The 22,018-nt window shown below is 37.9% G+C and overlaps 1 non-coding gene and 1 pseudogene across 1 annotated transcript; both read left to right on the top strand.

Moving 5' to 3' along the window:
- Positions 1-7,816: 7,816 nt before the first annotated feature.
- On the top strand, positions 7,817-8,089 carry LOC132695281 (small ribosomal subunit protein eS21 pseudogene; annotated as a pseudogene).
- Positions 8,090-13,979: 5,890 nt separating this feature from the next.
- LOC132660490 (small nucleolar RNA SNORA18) lies at positions 13,980-14,108 on the top strand. Its single transcript, XR_009601830.1, has one exon. It is a non-coding gene; the product is annotated as a small nucleolar RNA SNORA18 (small nucleolar RNA).
- The last annotated feature ends 7,910 nt before the right edge of the window (positions 14,109-22,018 follow it).

Raw genomic sequence — 22,018 nt, forward strand, 5'->3', positions numbered from 1 at the left:
TTTTCTGTAACACTGGCAATTCATAACAATCATAAGGAATCCTCAGTTTACACTGTAAATGCTCCATGCAATGCTATCAAGTAATTTGTCCTCAGATTTCCACTCTCCAGACCAGCCTATTTGGAGCTTCCTCTGAGGCTTTGTTTTTTTTGTTTTGTTTTGTTTTCTTTTATTATTATCTGTCAATTTATTTCATTTTGCTTTGGGAAACTATCACCCTGAAGTAGCCTGTCTGTATTTTACTTCTAAACACAATGAGAAAGACATCTGTGAAAAGTAGAGATATTTTCCTGGAATCATCAACACTTTACTTACACAATTCATTACTTTTTAGACTGAAGGGGACATTCTGAACTAAGTCCAAAGAACATGACACACAGTAGGTTAATAGGTCCCATAATATATAAAGCTGCTTTAAAAGGCATTCCTTTCAAATGAAATTGAAAGTACTAAACCACGGTTTGTTTTGTGAATCACGGTCTAAAAGTAGCTCAGAATTTCTCAAGAAAGTTGTGCCATCTAAAACCAAATCATCTTAATCCGAACAGAATTTATTCAACCAATAAAGAGAGGTAGCATCCTTGGGAGATTCAACAGACTTAACCAAAAATATCTTTGCAAACACCTCTATACACTTAATATTGAAAAGAAATAGTAGAGCTGAGGTTTTTATAGGAGAACACTAAATGTCTTGAATTAGAGTTTCAAGAAGCCTAAGACAGAATTACAGTCCTCTTACTTGCATACGTTTTGAGAAATTCATGCAAGACATTACATTTTAAAAATCTATTTACATCTCAAAGTGTTATTAGTTTCATACTAGTTCATATAATATCATGAGAGTTACCACTAATTTTATCATATTACTGATTCTTTCTCATCAACAAAATGGCCTCTTGGTCAGTAAGAGCCCAGGTCCATTTCACAAGCACCATGTTTCCATAAGGGAATTTGGACTAGAACAGTGGTTCTCAATCTTTGCTATATATTAGAATCAGCTGGGGCCCTTTAAAAAATATATAAGGTTTCACCAAAAACCTATTAATTCTGAGGGAGGGGTTGGGAACTAGCATCAAACTTTATAAAAGCTTCCTATGAAATTCTAATGATCATCCAGAGGTGTGAGTCACTGTAATAAAGTGATATTTCTATCCTTTCTCCTCTTACCTTGCTGACTCATCCCCAAGTGGGAAATTTACCTGCCTTGGGAGTGTTTAGAGTATAACATACATTGCTTCATGTCCCTCTGTTGGTTGGAATTACTGTTTTAAAAAGCAGCATACCATTTCTTACAAAGTCAAACATATACTTACTATGTGATCCAACAATCACACTCCTGGAAATGTACTCAAGAAAATAAAAATGTAAGTCCACACAAATACCTATAGAAAAATGTTTACAGCAGCATTATTCATAATAGCCAAAGACTGGAAACCCAAATGTCCAGCAACCGGTGAACGGATAAACAAAATGTGATCCGTGCAATATAATATGATTCAGCAATAAGAAGAAACAAACTAATACGTGCAACAACATGGATGCTATATACTGTACAATTCCATTTATATAACATTCTCAAAGCAAAACAACAGGGACAGAAATCTGATCAGGATTGCTAGGGTCCGCAGATAAGGCTGAAAATGAAAGGAGATGAACTACAAAGGCATAGGAGGGAACCTCTTGCGGTATAGGAAATAGTCTATATCTTGATTTTGATGGTGGTTATATGATTCTATATATTTACCCAAATTCATCCAACTATACATTGAAAATCATTAATTTTGCTGTATTTATATTTACTTTCAATTTTTTTAAAAAAGTACCCAACTTAAAGGGTTTTTCCTTTTTCTGCTCACACTATCGGTGTTCACAGAGTGTGAAGCAGCAATTCTAGGTATGTGAGTTGCTCTAAACACTCAAACTCTCTCTCAGGTGAATTAACCCAAGTTCTAGAACTTGGGGAAAGGAAGCCCAACGGTGGATCCAACCGCATTTTCCAATCCACTTTACAATAACAGTGCTGGTAGGTCCATCTCCTGAATGACCCCTGAATCACTTCTTAAATAGTTCTAAAAGGAATAAGTGAGGAGGTTAAATTAATCATCATGCCAGGTGCACCCTGATGGCCATATTCATTAGGAAATCTTGTAAGATCAATACTACACTAGATTAGGACAACTGAAATAAAACATGGAAGATGGAGGAAGATAGGAGGCCTTTAACTTCAGTACTTTTATGAGTGTTGACCATTGTAGGCTACAACACATTATATTTTGGCTGGCATTTACAGACACAAGGCAATTTTCACTGGCCTTAGTAAGAAGTTTTTTCTGGCAGACTTAGATCCAAGCAGGTTGACTGAATCAAACATCAGCGTTGCAGAAAAAAGTATTTTCATACCATGTAAGACATACAAAATTTTGTTGTACAAGATTATTATGTATTGGTGGAATAATTTTTGCTCTCTATAACCTGTTTCTTAGAAAGGATAGTAGACTAGGGCTCAAAATTACAAAAGACAGTTAAGTGTACATAGGCCATAGACAGCTGGCCTTTTAATTGTAGTATCTGGGCATTAATAGGTGACAACAGATCAGTAGACCCAGGTTCTATTCCTATCCATCTTGTGTTGATTTTTTACAGATGTAGGACCAAGGAAGGAACTGAGTATAAATCTCTTGAAGTCATTTGGCTTGCCCACTATAATTTGTTAATGTACATAAGTCCATTATGGCTTTTTTATTTTAAAGACTCAAATTTTGGCTTCAAATACAAACAAGTGAGAAGTATTTTAGTAGATAAATAAAAAGAACTAGAACGCAGTGCATGAACTTTTATGCAGTGCATGAACTTTTTCAAAATCTGTTTTAATAACCTATAAAAGACATTTTGGGTAAAATTTGAATATGGACTGAATATTAGGTGATATTAGGAAATTCACTCCTTTTCTTTGGTGTGATAATGCTATTGTCGTTCTGTTAAGAGACTATCCTTATTTTTATGTGATATATGATGAAAAATTAGGGACAAAGTGTCCTGATTTCCATAATTTGTTTTTAGGCAGTACATAAAATTACATATTTTTCATATTTATATATATATATATATATATATATATTCATATATTTATACATTTGTAAACACAAAAATATGTAAATATATTTATGCACATACATACATACAGATAAAATAAATACAATTATATAATATTGTTGAATGTAGGTATATGAGTGAACATTATACCTCTTTCAACTTTTCTTTAGATCTAAAAATTTTCATATTAAAAATATAGAGAATGTATGGGGCGCCTGTGTGGCTCAGTCGGTTAAGCGTCCAACTTCGGCTCAGGTTGTGATCTCGCGGTCCGTGCATTCGAGCCCCGCGTCGGGCTCTGTGCTTGTCAGCACAGCACCTGCTCAGCTGAGCACCGGCTCAGAACCTGGAGCCTGCTTCTGATTCTGTGTCTCCCTCTCTCTCTGACCCTCCCCCATTCATGCTCTGTCTCTCTCTGTTTCAAAAATAAATAAATGTTAAAAAAAAAAATTTTAATACAATTAAATAAATAAATAAATAAATAAATAAATAAATAAAAATATAGAGTGTAAGTATTCATACTATAGGGGATATGTCATCTTCTTGGCTTAAGGAAGAGAAACAATTCAATGAAATTGTAAATCAAAGGTTAAAAATAATTTAAACACAACAATGTTAATATACTTTATATATGGAACTATACACTTCAAAACGGTTAAGATAGTTAATTTTATGTGTACTTTACCACACTTGTTTTTCATTTTTCTGATTAAATTTTAAAATGAAGAAAATAATAATTTAAAAGGCCTCTTCCTGGCACACTGTCTCTGGGAATCAGTTTTGCCCAGGAAATAAGAGAAGAAATGCATTGATTTTAAAGGACAGGCATCAGTTTTCCTAGCAGAGTGTGAACAGAGGGGAAAACACAAAAAGTAAAAGACCAGCGGTTGGTCAGGTTACACTCTAGAGGAAGAAAGAATTCCTTAGGAGAAAGGGAAAGGCCCTAGAGAAAAACCTTAATGGATATAAAAGGAAAATAAGAAATCTTCAAAGCCAAGTTAGAACACCTAAAAAAAAAAGATATGTATTCTAATCTAACTGCCCATTAAAATTATACTATAAAATGAGAAGATGAGTTGACACTAGAAGAGAGAGGATACAAAGAAACCTTATAGAGGAAGGGCCAAGGTATGGGAGAGAAGCTTGAAATGAATTGTGTCCAAAATTACATATGTTGAGGTCCTAACCCCCAATATCTCAGGATGACTTTATTTGGAAATAGGGTCCTTGCAGATGCAATTTGTGAAAGTAACATTAGGTCACATTAGATTAGGGTGGAACCCTAATCCAATATGGCCAGTATCATATTTGGACACAAAACACAAAGACACAGAAAGAAGACAATGTGAAGAGACACAGGGAGAAGACCTCCATCTACAAGCCAGAGACAGAGAGCTGGAACGGCTCCTTCCCTCACAGCCTCAGAAGGAACCAGCCCTGACAACACTGACTTCAGTGAACTCCTAGCCTCCAGAAGTGTGAGAGAATACATTTCTGTTGTTTAAGCCACAGCAGTTCATTATAGAATATGTAGGCAGATTGGAGAGGGAAGATTGAGACTGGCAGGGCAGAATTCTTGAAACCCATTAAGTTTCAAGATGACACAGCTATTTTAGGCATGCCTGGGTGGTTCAGTAGGTTAAGCATCCAACTTTGGCTCAGGTCATGATCTTACAGTTTGTGAGTTTGAGCCCTGCATCAGGCTCTGTGCTGACAGCTTTAATTAAAAAATAATAATAATAATAATAATGTTTTCTAATTAAAAAAAAAAAAGAAAAAGAATGACATGTCTATTTTAAGAAGAGACACAAGTATTGCTTATATCCGGAGGAAACAAGCCGAGGAGTTTTATAGTTAGGACTTTAAGAGGCAGGAAAAAAATGAGACATGCTAAGGGTGAGCCAGGCAAGACAATCATATATTAGGTCCAGGCCTGGACAGATGCTAGTCTCATGGAAGAATATTTCACAGACAGAATTCTATACTTTAACAAGTTGAAGGCAGATGCATGTCACCAATGAATGTTTCAGGCAAAGCAGAACTCCTGGATTTCATCTCTCTCATTATGAAGAAAAGCCACAGTGAAAAATCTAGGAGAATGTGTTAGGAAGAGATGACTGGCTCGGCAGGAGGGGTTAAAAGGTAAAAAGACAGGCAAAGAAAGAAGTGATTTTTTCCTCTGGAGTATCAGAAGTTAGTCAAACCCAGAAAAAAAGTCAAAAACAGACAAAGCAAGGTCCAAGATAGAACCTAGTCTAGAAGTATTCATTTTCAGTGGGCCCCTAGGAACACATCAGAGACATTAGCAAGAGTTTCAAGTCAAGGATCGGCTGAAGGAGGCAAAACATATGCCTAGGCTAGTAGTCAGCAAACTTTTCCTGTAAGGGGCCAGCTAGCAAATATTTTAGTCTTTGTAGGTCATGCAGTCTTAGTTGCCACTACTCAACTCTGCCTTAGCATGTCCAAGAAGCCATAAGCAAACAGAAATGAATGAACATGGCTGTACCGCAATAAAATTTTATATGTGGACATCAAAATTGGATTTCATGTAATTTTCATGTGTCACAAAATGTTATCCTTTTGCTTTTTTCAACCACCTAAAATGTAAAAAAAAATTATACTTATTAATGAATGGAATAAATTTATTATGTTTAAATATAAATGTAAATTTATATTTTACCATATAAAAAACAGGCAGCCGGTTTGGATTCTGCCCAGGTGCCATAGTTTGCAGACCCCTAGCCAAGGCAATTCCAAAGCAAGAGCCCAAGGCAACAGCCATTGTAGTAAAGGACTAGAAGTGTCTCTCATTGAAAAAAGTGGAGGTAATGTCCTACAGAACCCACATTCAGTTCTACCCTAGTGAAACAGAGATGCAGGCCTCAAAAGGCAGATGGGTCTAAGCAGGTTTTGAATATGCTGAAGGATACATCAAATAATTGTCTGGGCATGTCACCTTTGTAAATTTCTAAATTTTACAAAAGCTATTCTCTGAGACAGGATGCATTATGCATAGATAAATTTTCCCCAAGATGCAGTAAACACAGGGCATGGTGCCATAGTTAATCCATAATTAATCTCTTGAGGAACATTTTCCTGAGTTTCTATTTATCGGTCATGGTCTCCAAGCAACTGGCACAGACTGACTATATCCTGGTGAGGCTAAGACTAGGATGGTCTCTTTACACATGTGTGTTTCCACTATCTCCATCCTTCCTTCAAATACTACTGAATGGCTGGTCAGGAACCCATCAAGCTTGGGGTTAAGGGAAGATCATTTTGCTTGTAATAACTACTTAAGAGGTAAGAGATTTGACAATGTTTTAAATTTTTGACAATTACATTTATGCGACCCACTCATATTTTAGACTTCTTAAAAAGTGGGACTTTTGAAAGACTGTAGGTTGAATTAATTCAGTTTTAGTATCCTGAGAGAGTACATCAGTCATTATGAACTAGATTATTACACAGAAACAAACAATTCCAAAACACAATTTTGATAACAATGACAATTCATTTTTCAGTCCACACTACATGTCTATTATAAGTCAGCAAGGGGATTCTGCTTATAATAAACCAGAGACCTCATCTGTTGCATGTTCCTTCTCAACCCAATACTTCCACACGTGCCAGGGAAGAAGTATAGAGCTAAGCAAAGTGCACACTGGCTCATAAATTTTCCACCAGGAGGTAACACATCATTTCAACTCACGTTTCACTGGTCAGTGTGAGTCATATGACAAGGCCTAATTTCAAAGGCAGTAGTGAAGTAAAATCCAATCACAGGCCATTAAAGAGCAAATACTTAGTTTGCAGTGCTGATAACTCTCACAGTGAACAATATCCATTCCAGCGGGAAATGCCAAAGCTGCCAATGGTAAAGAACTTGATTCTACCCAGAGTCTGAGTGAGACCTCTCTGAAACTGAACGGAATGACAAGTTAGTAAGAGCTCTAATTTCTTTGTGCTTAAATTTATATAAAGGAAAGAAAATTTAGCTATTAGACTTTTGATCTGGGGGCTGTTTTTATATTGCTGATATTATATTATTTGGAAATTTTATGTTGTCATCTGTGCTCATTTCTGATATTCTCTAACATAGGTGGGCATAAATTGAAATAAGAAATAGAATGGGGACTCATTTTCAGGCAAGAATGCAGAGCAGCTCTGCTGATCTTTTAATTTGTGTTCCTCTTCTGTCCCATTTCAGAGCCTTCTCACAGCAAAAGAAAATCCACATGATTCTCAGGGAAGTTGTGGCTGGAATTAGAAGTCTGCTCTTAAGAAGGAAGAAGCAAGACCATCTGGAGAAACTGACCATCTCCTCTACCAAGGAAATTTGCCACACTGCCCGTGGAAAACCCTAAGAATTAATAAAAGGTCAAAAAGCTGAGGACTATCAAGGAAAGGTATTACTCCCTGGGGTGAGTTGTCCTAAAGTTGAGTCTTGGAGGGATGATATTGGAAAACCTGATTGTTGCCATGGATCCAGGCTGCAATTCCCAGTTGAGCTTTACCAATGATAAAGCTGATTTTTTTTTTTTATCTCCATCAAACTAGTGCACTTAGTTCTCAAATGGCTTGAAAGTTGGAAGAGTAAAAGATGTGATTAAAACCAGAACAGATACTTAGAAAACCTTAAACCAGAACACTTCTTTCAAATATGTCTTACTTTTCTTTCTGCACCCGCTCTCGTGGCAGTGGCAGCAGGTGCGCTCTTGACATGCAGACCTATGCACACAAGCTCATGGACCTGTACCGGCCACAGAAATGTTCCACCAGCAACCACCATCATCACTGCCAAGCACCACATGTCCATCCAGATGAATGTAGTCACAGGGTTACAGGCAGGTTCAACCATCAGTTTAAAACCTACACTACATGTGGGGCCATTAGTAGGATGGGTGAGTCCGATGACTCTATCCTCTGACTGGCCAAGGTTGATGGCATTGTTTCCTGGAGAAGATCACGGACGTGGAATATTTGTCATAAATAAATGGCAACACCCCATAATATATGTATATATAACCTTACAATCTGAAAATTTAAAACAGATAAAAGTGGAATTATTTTAGTGAAAGAGGAGAAAATGAAGCTATGAAGCCCATCTACTCAGGTGCCCCTCACTTTCTGTGGGGCCTCTGAGTGCTCCTCAGAGCACAGCTTGAAAACCTCTGCCTTAAAAAAAGAAAGAAAAGACAAGATGAAAAGAAAAGAAAAAAGAGAAGAAAAGAAGAGAAAAGAAAATCACTGCCTTAAAAAATTAGAATCACCAGCTACTTGATACAGAGGATGAACTGGCCATTTTTAATTATGCTGTGACCACCAGAGGAGCGTAATCTCTACATTACTCCATAAAAAACATTCTGATCTCTCCTTTCAAAGTATCCACAAAAATGAGGACTCTCCTTATCCTCACTGACCATACTGGGTACACTCTCCTGAAGTTTAGTATATAAAAAAATCGACTAGGATTCCTGTCTTCAATACAGATTCCTGGGCCCCACTCACAGAGATATCATTCCCTGTTTCTAGGGAGGCTCTTAAGAAACTACTGTCAACAACATCCAAGTACATCTGGGTCAGGTGTCCTGAGGACTACACTTTAAGAAACACAGACTCAAGATGGAAAATGATTGGAAAACATATTAAAAGCATCCATTGCCCTTCAATGAAGGGCCTTCAATGACAAATGAAGACATTTGAACTTTATTCAATTAATTTCAGGCAGCTATTGAAGTTATTTGAGCAGCAGAGGGACATGATAAAAGATGAGCTTTAAGAAAGTTAGTATGGAAGGGGCGCCTGGGTGGCTCAGTCAGTTAAGCATTCGACTTCGGCTCAGGTCATGATCTCACAGTTTGTGAGTTCAAGCCCTGTGTTGGGCTCTGTGCAGACAGCTCAGAGCCTGGATCCTGCTTCAGATTCTGTGTCTACCTCTCTCTCTGCCCCTCCCCCATTTGTGCTCTCTCAAAAATAAATAAATGTAAAAAAAAGAAAAAAAAAGAGAACGTATGAAAGCAGGATGTGAAATCAGCAGAAATGGGAAAAATATGTTAAAAGGTTATTTATCGTAAGGGTCTAAGAAAGGCATAAGGAGTTTCTGGATGTGAACAATTACAGTGAGAATTAAGACAAGGGAACAAATAATAGTCCAAGTTATGGACTGAATGTGTCTGCCCGCAAATTCAGACATTGAAGCCTACCCCCTGATGGTATTGGGAGGGGAAGTAATAAGGGTTAGATGAGACTATGAGGATAGGGCCCTCGTGATGGGATTAGTGCCTCTATAAGAAGAGACACCAGGGGGCGCCTGGGTGGCTCAGTCAATTAAGAGGTTAAGCATTGGACTTGGGCTCAGATCATGATCTCGTGGTGGTTCATGAGTTCAAGCCCCGTGTCGGGCTCTGTGCTGACCACTTGGAGCCTGGAGACTGCTTCAGATTCTGTGTCTACCTCTCTCTCTACCTCTCCCCAACTTGCGCTGTCTCTCTCTTTCTCTCAAAAATAAACAAACATTAAAAAAAAGAGAGAGAGAGACACCAGAAAGATGGCTCTCTCTTTCTTTCTGCCATGTAAGGATATAGGGAGAAGGTGGCCATCTGCAAGCCAGGAAGAGAGCCTTCATCAGGACCTGACCATCCATGCTGGCATCTTGATCTTTGACTTTCCAGCCTCCAGAACCATTAGAAATGAATTTCTGTTGTTTAAGCCATCCAATCTATGGTATTTTGGTATGGAAGCCTGAGCTGACTGACAGTCTACAAAGAATCAATGTGACTTGGCAGGTACAAATTGGAAATCAAGAGAAAAATGGATTCAAATATGAGACTGGGTTTCCCAACTAACTGGAAAGCAAGACGGTTGTTCCTTTAACCAAAGGGAAAGATTGAGCTTCCCTTTGGGGAAGCAATGGGCCTGTGCTGGTCATTGTGCTTGCCCTGATGAGGGGCTTGCAAAAGAGGTAAAAGGCAGCCCTTGGGGACCACATAACCCCTCCAATCATAACTGGTTAAACTTGTGTTAATATCTGATCCAGACGCAGCCAACCTATAGTGTCATCAGGGACCTATGAGCAGCCCTGCCTCTAAAACCTGAGCACAGCCAATCAAATACTTATCTTGGGAATCTGGAGAGAAATACACACGCAAGGAAATAAGGCTGTTAAATGTAGGTGACCCTGAAAGGATGCCAAGAACGGTCATCAACTTGAGAAGAACCACAAAGCATAAGTAAAATGAAGAAGCGAAAGCCGTGAGACGGAGAGAAAACTTATGCCAGCAGTTACAACAGAAGGAAGCAAAACACACAGAAAGTGAGTCCTGTGAAGACTGAATCACTAGATTAGAAATCTCCCAACAGCTACAGCTGAGGCCCTTCACAGGGTGTTTGGGATTCCTTTCTTGTTCAGCACATAGTAAGCACTCAAGAAACAGGTGCTTTGAAAATTTAAAACAAAAGCCATTCAAGTCTTGTTCCATCCTCCTGTCCCTGCTCTTCTTGAAGCCTTGATATTTGTTTTCACCAGGTTCTCACGTGCATTCTCCTCACAACATACCCCTCATTGCTTGGCAACTTGAATGGAAATTTGTTCACACCATGACAGGAGTGTGGCTGAAGCAGAAATATACTGGATTTAGGGTCTTTCAAGAAAATTGAGGGGTAGGGGATAAAACTGAAATACAGAACTGAATGAAGCTCAGGACAGAGGGCAAAGCAAATGTGGATTTGAAGGTGATGCCTCTGAAAGCATTACATTAAGACTAGATAGCTTGACAAAGCAGATCACATAAAGAAGAGAGACAAGAAAAGTCCTGAGGAAATCCCTCACTTAGACGAGAAAAGTCAGAGGAGGCAAAAGAGACAGAATCCATACTTTCAGAGGTCTCCGCCTGTTTTGCATCAGGCAAAATATGATCATCTGCATTGACCATTTGAACAGGGCTGCTTTTATCCTGCTTTTAAAGCCATGTTTAGTGAGAGACCTCTTTCCCTTGGCTTTATGTTTTCATGTAGATGCACTAGAGCAAGAGTTAGCAGTCCTGGCTTCTTGCTCACCCCCTAACACCTTCCCAAGAGAGGAGGAATGACTTACCTAAATTGATGAACAGGTAACAGGCACAGCTATAAAGTAGACTTAGTGAGGCACCCTTAGTAAATTCGATTGGGAATGACATATTAGCAAACCCGTTGGGCTCTCAGAAGTAGCCACGTTCTCTAGTCTCCATTCTTCAGTAATCACCCTAATGAGATCTCTGTCTTTTGGACCCAGGTGCCAATCTCTCTATTGGTTCTGAAATTTGGACAAGGCAAGGAAATATTTTACTTTAATTTTCACCCTGTTGCAGACTCGTTACCCAGGAAGCAGACTCTGAGACAAAAGTTAGCATTCAGGAAGTTGGTTGGGGAGTGCTCTCAGAATCAATACCTGTAGAGTAAGGGAAAGAAACAGGCTTCCAGGACAAGTTAGATTGCAATGCTTCATAGGGCTGCCAAATTTAGTAAATAAACACACAGGATGCCTAGTTAGAATTTCAGGTAAACAGCAAAAAGAATTTTAGTAGCAATGTGTCCCATGCAGTATTTAGGACATACTGATTCTAAAAAAGTGTTGTTTATCTAAAATTCAAAGTTAACTGGGCATCTGTATTTATTTTATCTGGCAACCCTAAAGCCTCAGCCACCCAGCAGGGAGCTCGGAAGCTGAGAAAGCCCTTTCACCGTGATCTGAGTCGGACAAGGAAGCTGGGATTTTACAGCCCCACACAGGCCAGTCATTGGATGCAGCCGCTCCTGGGAAGGAAGCAGAAGCTTGAACAAGGTGGTTCTTTTCAGCCACGAGCAATTCCTGAAAGGGTCGGAAGCTGAAGAGTGTCAGCCCACCATCATCCCAGCATCTGGGGGAATAAATCCTTCAGTCCTGAGAGCGGACCTGGATGGTACAATACAGCTAACATGACTCTCTCCTCCCCAAAACCCTCTAACAATGATACATTATTTATTTAGTCCCTTCTCTGTTGGCAGTAGTGTGCTAGGGCCCTGGAGGCACTTCTCCTTTTATTGAAAACTGTCAGTTGATGAAAAGAAAGAGAAGCCAATCTAAATATTTGGTGAATGAGTTCTCAATTCTTTATGTTGAGATTCTCATACTTTTCCTTGGTCTTTTGAGATGGATAGGCCCTGTCACAGTTTTTCTTTCAAAGATAGTTTTTTGAAGACACATATTCTATACCCACCCCAAACAGAAAATTTATAATAAGCTAGGAAAAAAACATACTTCCTTAATTTGAAAAGGGGTTTCCACCAAAAACCTAAAACAATTCTTATTCTTTTTTTTTTCACCTCTATTTTTTTATTTAACCCTTTATTATGGAAATTCAAACATATACAGACAGAAAGAATAGATTAATGAGCTCAGTGTGTCTATCACTCATCTTCAACAATTACCAACATTTTGCCAATTTCCAAGTATCATTCTGAAAAGTAAAATAACTGTAAACTATTCTGTAGAGTAAAATACCACGTGTCCATAAAAGTCAGGAACAAGATATAATGAAACCTACTTTTACAGTCAATACTTTTGCCCTAAAGTTACTGGTCAATACAAAAAGATCAGGAAAAATAAATAAATATGAATTATTTATACATAATTAATAAATAGATATATACCCAGAAAATCCAAGGCAATCACATATTTCTAGACTAATTAAATTTTCAGAAAGGTAGAAATAAGATTAACCTATAAAAATCTATAGCCTTTCTATAATTAGCAACAACTAATTTAAAAATGTAATAGAGAAGAGAGTTATAATTCATTTCCAATGAAACCTTGAATTACCTAAAAAAAAACCTTAAAAGTATGAAATTTACTGAAGACAACCATATAATTTTAATGAAAGCCATAAAAGATATTCCTAGATAAAAAAAAATTCAATATTATACAGATATTAAAGCTCCCTAAGTTAAATAATACATGTGATACGATGTTAATCAAAATTCCAACAAGGTATTTTATAGAATTGGCAAGCTAATTCTGAAGCTCATCTATGAGATGTGCCAAAAAAAAATCAAGATTCTTTAGAAAAAGAACAAGAAAAAGGACTTATGTTACCAGATATCAAAATGTACCATAAAGTCACAATATTGGAAATAATGTGGTACTGTGCAAAATAGGCAAATAGATCAATAGAACAGAATTAAAAGCCCAGAAGAAGTCATACATATATATGATCTTAGTATATGATAAATGAGGCATTTAAAACCAGTCAGGAAATGACTGTTTAATAAATAGTGTTAGGAGGAGTTATCTATTTGGAAAAAATTAAAATTAAATGCTTTCCTCATAGTATGCTTTAAAATAAATTCCAGTTGTTTTTAAAATGTAAATTTTTTGAAAGGATAAAAAATGGGTAAATATATTATAATCTTGGGGGAAGAAAGTTATCTTGATAAAACATAAAACCCAGATACATTATGGTATGACAGAGGACATATAAAGAAGGTCACTTAACTATTGAGAAGAAACTGATGGTTACCAGAGGGGAGGTGGTGGAGGGATGGGTGAATGGGTGATGGAGATTAAGAGCATACTTATCATGATGAGCACTGGGTGATGTATGGAATTATTGAGTCACTATATTCTACACCTAAAACTAATGTAACACTATATGTTAACCATACTGGAATTTAAATAAAATGTCAGAAAGGAAGTAAATTATGTCAGACAATATTTGCAACTGATATGACAAAATTTTATACCTCATTTTTTACGATGCATACATATACATCTCATTTTATCTTAATTATCTAAACATAGATTAATATTTTATATAAACATATATTTATATAAAGAACCTATCAGTCAATAAGAAACAACGCAGTAGATAGTTGAGGTCTATCCCCATGGGTTAGACCTATAGACTCATATTGTTGAATGCCTCATAGAGTAACTATGTGGTTTTGCTTTACTCACAGACCCATTTGTTACATCTGTGGGAAAGAACTACAAGACAGAGTTGCTAAATGTATGAAAGACCAAATGATTAAATACTTTGACCTTAGCTATTGGCATATCCCACAGTCTATTCTTGGGTGTGATAGCTGGGGAAGGAATATGATTTGAACTCATTTATGTTTGCCAGGTGTCTGAAATAGAGAACTAGGCAGATCCATGTACTCTAAACATGGCCCTAAAGAAAATCACTTGAAGAAATTAGATCTCAAAGATGCTAGGTGGGAAAATGTTTGAAGTATGTCATCAGTAATGTCCATATTCAAGTGGAGATAAAGAATTGTGGACTGAATGCAGGACAACCATGAATTAAGCATAGGTTCTTTTTTTTTAATGTTTATTTATTTATTTTGACAGAGAGACAGAGAACACTATGAATCGGGGAGGATCAGAGACAGAGAGAGAAATAGAGAGAGAGAATCCCAAGCAGATTCCATGCTATCAGCACAGAGCCCAATGTGGGGCTGGATCTCATGAACCGTGAGATCACGATCTGAGCCAAAATCAAGGGTCAGAGCTTAACCAACTGGGTGGAGCTTAACCACCCAGATGGTCCAACCATAGTTTCTTTTCAAAAGACCTATCTGGAAGATAAACCCTGACTCAAGCTTTAGAGGAACTACCAAGAACTTCATGGGCAGTGGAAGGAATCACAACATGTAAAATTCCTTAAACAAAAAATGTATTGATTTTAGATAATTTTGTCTAATGTTACACATAATTTTGAAAAACGGTTTACACTGTAGAAAAAGGAAAAACAGTAGAAATCTTCCATCCAGTTAAAAATAACCCAACTGCATGTGGGTGGCTCAGGTGGTTAGTGACCAACTTTGACTCAGGGTCATGGTTCATGAGTTCAAACCCCACCTTGGGATCTGTGCTGACAGCTCAGAGCCTGGAGCCTGCTTCAGATTCTGTGTCTCCCTTTCTCTCTCTGTCTCTCTTCCACTTACACTCTGTCTCTGTCTGTCTTAAAAAATAAACATTAAAAACAATTTTAAAAAAATAACCCAACTGCTTCAGCAAATGGTGTTGGGAAAACTGGACAACAACGTGCAGAATGAACCTGGACCACTTTCTTACACCATACACAAAAATAAACTCAAAATGGATGAAAGACCTAAACATAAGACAGGAAGCCATCAAAATCCTAGAGGAGGAAACAGGCAACAACCTCTTTGCCCTCGGCCACAGCAATTTCTTACTTGGCATGTCTCCAGAGGCAAGGGAAACAAGCAAAAATGAACTATTGGGACTTCATCAAGATAAAAAGTTTCTGAACAGCAAAGGAAACAATCAGCAAAACTAAAAGGCAACTGACAGAATGGGAGAAGATATTTGCAAATGCCATGTCACATAAAGGGCTAGTATCCAAAATCTGTAAAGAATTTATCAAACTCAACACCCAAAAAACAAATAATCCAGTGAAGAAATGGACAAAAGACATGAACAGACACTTCTCTAAAGAAGACATCCAGATGGCTAACAGACACATGAAAAAAATGCTCAACATCACTCATCGTCAGGGAAATGCATATCAAAAGCACAATGAGACACCACCTCACACCCGACAGAATGGCTACAATTAACAACTCAGGCAACAATAGATGTTGGTGAGGATGTGGAGAAAGAGGAACCCTTTTGCACTGCTGGTGGGAATGTAAACTGGTGCAGCCACTCTGGAAAACAGTATGGAGGTTCCTCAAAAAATTAAAAATAGAACTACCCTACAACCCAGCAATTGCACTACTAGGTATTTATCCCAAGGATACAGGAATGCTGATTCGAAGGGGCACATGCACCCCAATGTTTACAGCAGCACTATCAACAATAGCCAAAATATGGAGAGAGCCTAAATGTCCATCAACAGATGAATGGATAAAGAAGATATGGTATATATATACAATGGAATATTATTCAGTGATCAAAAAGAATGAAAATTTTGCCATCTGCAACAATGTGGAACTAGAGCGTATTATGCTAAGTGAAATAAGTCTGTCAGAGAAAGACAAATACCATAGGATTTCACTCATGTGGAATTTAAGATACAAAACAGATGGGGCATCTGGGTGGCTCAGTCTGATCTCTTAAGTGTCTGACTCTTGATCTCGGCTCAGGTCATGATCTCACAGTTTGTGAGTTTGAGCCCCCCATCTGGCTCTGTGCTGATGGCCTGGAGCCTGCTTGGGATTCTGTCTCTCCTTTTCTCTGCCCCTCCCCAACTTGTGCATGCATGCTCTCCCTCTCTCTCTCTCTCTCTTTCTCTCTCTCTCAAAATAAATAAACATTAAAAAAAGTTTTTTAAAAGGATACAAAGCAGATGAATATAGGGGGATCTGGGTAGCTCAGTTGGTTAAGTGTGCAACTTCAGCTCAGGTCATGATCTCACAGTTTGTAGGTTCGAGATCTATGTCCGGCTCTGTGCTGACAGCTCAGAGCCTGGAGCCTGCTTCAGATTCTGTTTCCCTCTCTCTCTGCCCCTCCCCCACCTCTCAAAAATAAATAAACATTGAAAAAAAAACAGATGAACATAAGGGAAGGGAAGCAAAAATAATAGAAAAAGGGCATTATAAAAAGGGTAAAGGGCATTAAGGAAGACACTTGTTGGGATGAGTACTGGGTGTTATAGGTAAGTGAGGAATCATTAAATTCTATTTCTGAAATTATTATTACACTATATGTTAACTAACTTGGATTTAAATCTTAAAAAAATAAATAAAGTTTAGTTAATAAATAAATAAATAAATAAATAATAAAAATAACCCACCTGATGGGGCACCTGGCTCAGTCGGTTAAGCGTCTGACTTCGGCTCAGGTCATGATTTCACAGTTCATGAATTCAAGCCCTGCGTCGGGCTCTGAACTCACAGGACAAAGCCTGCTTGGATCCTCTGTAACCCTCTCTATCTGCCCCCCTCCCACTCACACACTCTCTCTCTCAAAAATAAACAAAAATAAAATGTTGAGATACAAATCAAGTTAATAAAACAATGAGACATCAATTTTTGACCATCACCCTAAGTCAGAAAATGCCAAGGGCCTGCAATTTTACCCTACCTGCAAGCTAACAAGTTAGCTTACCACAGCATTATACACATTTTGACAGAAGACTATAAAACACCCTAAAAACAAAAAAGTGTTCTGGTGAGTGAATACATGTATAAAATCTGGTTGGTGCTTATGTTCCTAATTGAAAACAATTAATTTGCATTCTGGCATATACATCAGTCTCTTAGAAGTTTGGTTAGTATGAGTCAATTGCCAAGTATATGATCAACTCTGAATATTGATTAACTGACACAGTAAAATCCTTGAACTTGCAAGTCTGGGAACAGAGTCAGGACCCGTAGTGATTACACCAAGGTATGGTCAACCTGCTGAACAGTCAGTCCTTCCCAAAGACATCTATCTCTCTGGCCCCTTGCACATCTTCATTAAACCAAAACATTTTCACCTGTTCCTCCCTTGAGATCATTTTCATCCCCTATGATTATCAGTCAATTCCAGTTTGTTAGTACCTGCTAAAAAGTATCATCCAAACTTGAACATACTATTATAGATACAATCTCAACAATACAGAATATATCATACATACTGGACCCTATTTTTGCATAAATGTACCCTAAATATGAACTTTTTCTCCAGCCGTTGTATTTGTAGAACCCTATCACATTTGTATTTAACTCCCTAATCCCCAAGTCTTCTTCACAGGTGGAAGGAAGCAGATGAGAGCTTGTGCTGTGAAATCAAACTTCCTAAGTTTGAATTCTTGCTCTGCCGTGTGCTGAGTGTAATGCTGGGAAAGTTACTGAATGTCTCTAAACCTTAATTTTCCTACCTGTAAAATAGGAGTGATAATAAGAATACTTAATTCCAAGGGTTGTTGTGAGAGGATTAGGTAAGTTACCTCAGGAGAAATACTTGGTACAATTCAGGCTATTTATTTCCCATGCATCCCACTGAATAGACATCATTTTATTCAATTCCCACAGGAATGCTATGATGTTTACATTACTGCATCCATTTTATAGATGGGTAATCTTGAGGTTCATCGAGTTTAAGTATTAGGTCAAATAGGTGCTAAGTAGCAGAGCCAGGGTTGTAATAAGACCTGCCTGACTCCAAAGACCAAGTTCTGTTTCTTGCACAATTTAGGGCCATTCTTCCCCTTCCTGTATTTCTACATTTTTTAGGCTTTCACACACTATAAAAAGGAGGTTAAGAGTACAGGCTTCCAAGGCAGACTGCCTTGTTGGATGATCTTGAACAAGTTAATCTTTATATGATCTGAGACAAGTTACTTAACTTCTCCAAGCTTTAGTTTCCTCATCTGTAAAATAAAGATTTTAATAGCAATACCTACCTCAGAGATTTCAGGAATAATTAAATGAGATACCATATAACACAATGCCAACCCATTGGCTATTATGTAACAGATGTTAGCTGTACTATTCCCACTCCAATTCACCTTGCTGTTTCCAGCCAAGTCCACTTAAGAAACCTTCTAGAGTGTTCCCAGGGATCTGCATCAAATTTACAAAATATCTCTGAACTTTCCTAAATACATACTTTCCTATATCTAAGATATGTCAGATTACATCTAGAGTTTTTTTCCTCAGTTCTATAAACTCTGGATGATAGGATTGAAAAGAGGGAGAAATAAAGGGCATAACTCATAGAATGCATTAGATCCAGGAATAACAGAAAGCTGACCAGCTATGACTCATTAAGTGTAACTTCCATCAGTTCCTACTGCTATACCACAATTCACTTCCCATACTGCTCAGCCCTATATATTTATCTCTTGCAACTCAGTTTTGAGGGCATTTGATTACAAAATGTTCTTTTGTATATCAACCCAGCTGCCAGGAGCTCCCCCTGGCCCCACACTCAACAAAATTCGTTCAAATAACTAAGCTTTCCATATTTCAAGGCTGAAGAAAAAGGAGCTCGTAAGTTTTGTGGGATAGTTATTACTGTCCCCATTTTAGTGGGGCTTCTCAAGGCCATTATTTTGTATTTGTATTTGTACTTTACCGACAATCACAGAGCTGTTTAGGGGTGGAAATCTTCCACAATGCCACTCCAGATAGAAATAGTCCATGGGCGGTAACAGCAACGCCTCCAAACTGGTCCTCATGCTACCCACCTCAGTTTTACAGTATCTTCTTGTCTCCTAAATTTTACTCTTTTTAATCAATGCACTTTTTGCTACCTAAATAAATTTAGAAAATACTAGTCTAAGCAGTAATAGGTGTGAAATTACAGGCTTTAGATACCATGTATATATTATGTATAGGTTGTTTCAAGTGCTATTTCAAGCAGGTAGATGTAGCTTATTCCATGATTCATTGTTTTCTGAAATTAGTAGCTGTGCACGTACAGGTATCTGTGGGATTGTATTCAGAGATTTTATTAAGTCTTCTCTCCATAGAGACAACTGAAGAATCTTAAGGTGGATTTGCAATTTAAAAGAAGCCATTAGCTAACACCAGGTACTGTGAAACTCCATTTTGTGCAGGAAGACACGCAACCTAAGAACATTATAAATAGGAATCTAGAGTAAACCCAAATTTTCAGGTCAGAGAAGGATGGAAAGGAAAATTTATTCTCAGTGGTCTTTATGGGACCTAGACTTCCACGTGAATCACAGACTGAATAAACTTGGGTTTTTCCATTTGAGAAGACCTTACTCTTCTAAATGCACTTTCTATAAAAAGTATGCATTGGACAATAGAAATTAAAGGTATCAGGAAAGCCTTTTTTATTAATCACACTTATTTTTAATTTAGATCCCTTTTTTCTCCAAAATAATAAACATTACATTTATCAAAAACATAAGAGGGTAAACTGTCTTTAATGAACAATTATCAGATGGTGAAAATCAATTATTATATGGGCTCCATGCAAAATATTATAAAAGATGCATAAGGGCAGATGCTGTCCCTGAAACACCTAAATAAGCACATTTCCATAAACACATATGGTGTAGGAGCTCTCATACACATACCTCAGTGTTTGTACCAAGTTAAATAATTCAAGATGGTGTAACCAGCTTACAGAAATGTGATAAAAACACTTCCAATAAATTGGATTCTTGCCATGACAAATAACCTAAGCAAAAGAAACAACACCAATAAAACCCACTGAGACAAGAGAAGGTGGAGAAGGTCCCCAAACTGAAAGGTTCAGTATTTGTTGGCAAAAACTCAAATTCCAAGATGTTACTAACCTATACCTTCTGTTTCCACCAACAAATATATCTTAAAGAAACAACATAAATTGTCACGTATAAATGGTTGCTGGCCTTCAAACAGTATTTGTCACTATATGACTCAGCCTCAGCCAGCACTATCGCCGACACCAAGAGCTTTGTGAAACTTCCTTTGCAGAATTTCCTTAGGGACTGACCACTCACCCCAGAAGAACATGAGTTACTGTACTTTTTAATCACTCCCAGGCTTTCATGAGGTGAATTGCCTAAATGATTAGGAAGGCTTTGGAGAGTCAAGGACAAACATCTCCAAATGAAAATATTGCTTTGCTAGAAATGTACATTTTTTTAAAGTTTAGTTATTTTTTTTAGTAATCTCTACACCCTATGAGAGGCTCAAACTCACAACCGCGAGATCGAATCACATGCTCTTCCAACTGAGCCAGCCAAGACGTGTACATTTTTAACAGGAGACAGGCAGCATTCTGATAAGCTTTTCGAGGGAAAGACGTGGGGGGTGGGAGTGGGGGTAGGGAGAGGAGCCCACTGGAGGAAAAATTGGGAATGGGAAGAAGACCTAACAATTGTAAGCATTTATGCGCCAAATGTGGAAGCGCCCAAATATATAAATCAATTAATCACAAACAAGAGAATGAGAAAGAAATTGTGGTGTTATTTACTCTACTTCCCTTTCAGGGATTCAAAGCAGGTATCAATGTACTAAAAGTTGTATGGATACACTGCAGGAAAGGAACCTATTTAACTTGGTTTAACATATCCTTTCTCAAACTGACTTGATTGCAAATCCCCTTCTCCATGTAGCAACCTTCAACATCCCAATTCTACAGGATGCGTTTTGGGAATACAGTAGCTAAGACAGCTGCAAGGTGGTCCCCAGTGATTCTCACCTTCTGGCACTCCCATCTTTGTGTAGTCTCCTCCCACATTTAATAGAGTCAACTTGTATAATGAAAATGATATTGCAGAAATGATAGAGCATAACTTTTGAGGCTGGGCCATTAAAGACATTGCAGCCTTCACCTTGCATTCACTTGGATTGCTCACTCTGGGAAAAACCAGCCATCATGTCATGAGGACACACAAGCTGCCTGTGGAGAGGCCCACATGTGGAGGAACTGAGCACCATGTGAACAAGCCATCTTGGAAGTGAACCCTGCAGTCCCAGTCAAGACCTCAGATGACTCCAGCCCCAACTGACAACTTGACTGCAACCACAGGAGGGACCCTGACCCAGAAGCACCCAGCCAAGCCAGTCCTGAATTTCAAACCACAGAGACTATAAGATATCATAAATAATTTTTGCTCTTTAAGCCACTAAGTTTGGGCATAACTTGTTATGCAGCAATAGATAACTAGTACAGGCAGTATTAACGTGAAGCATTTGGTATCAATCATTTTGGTTTGTCATTTAATCAGCATGAAGCTGTAGTGTGGAATATGTTTGTACATTATTCTACCTCTCTAGACATAGTTAATTGCTTAAGGATGGACTCATACCTAAAGCCAAGCCAATCAGAGTCATTCCTTAGGATTTCTGTAACTGAAGCTGAACAAAGAGATTTATTCTCTGGTAGTAAGGCCAAGAGATATGAGACTCAGGAGCTGCCAGTGGCCATATTTCATGCTGTGTAGAGACAGCTTTTCTAAGAGAAAGAATTTGGCAACACAGAGTGAAGTGG

Source organism: Panthera onca, chromosome B4, assembly GCF_046562875.1.
Source record: "Panthera onca isolate mPanOnc1 chromosome B4, mPanOnc1 haplotype 2, whole genome shotgun sequence".
Taxonomy (NCBI): Eukaryota; Metazoa; Chordata; class Mammalia; order Carnivora; family Felidae; genus Panthera; species Panthera onca.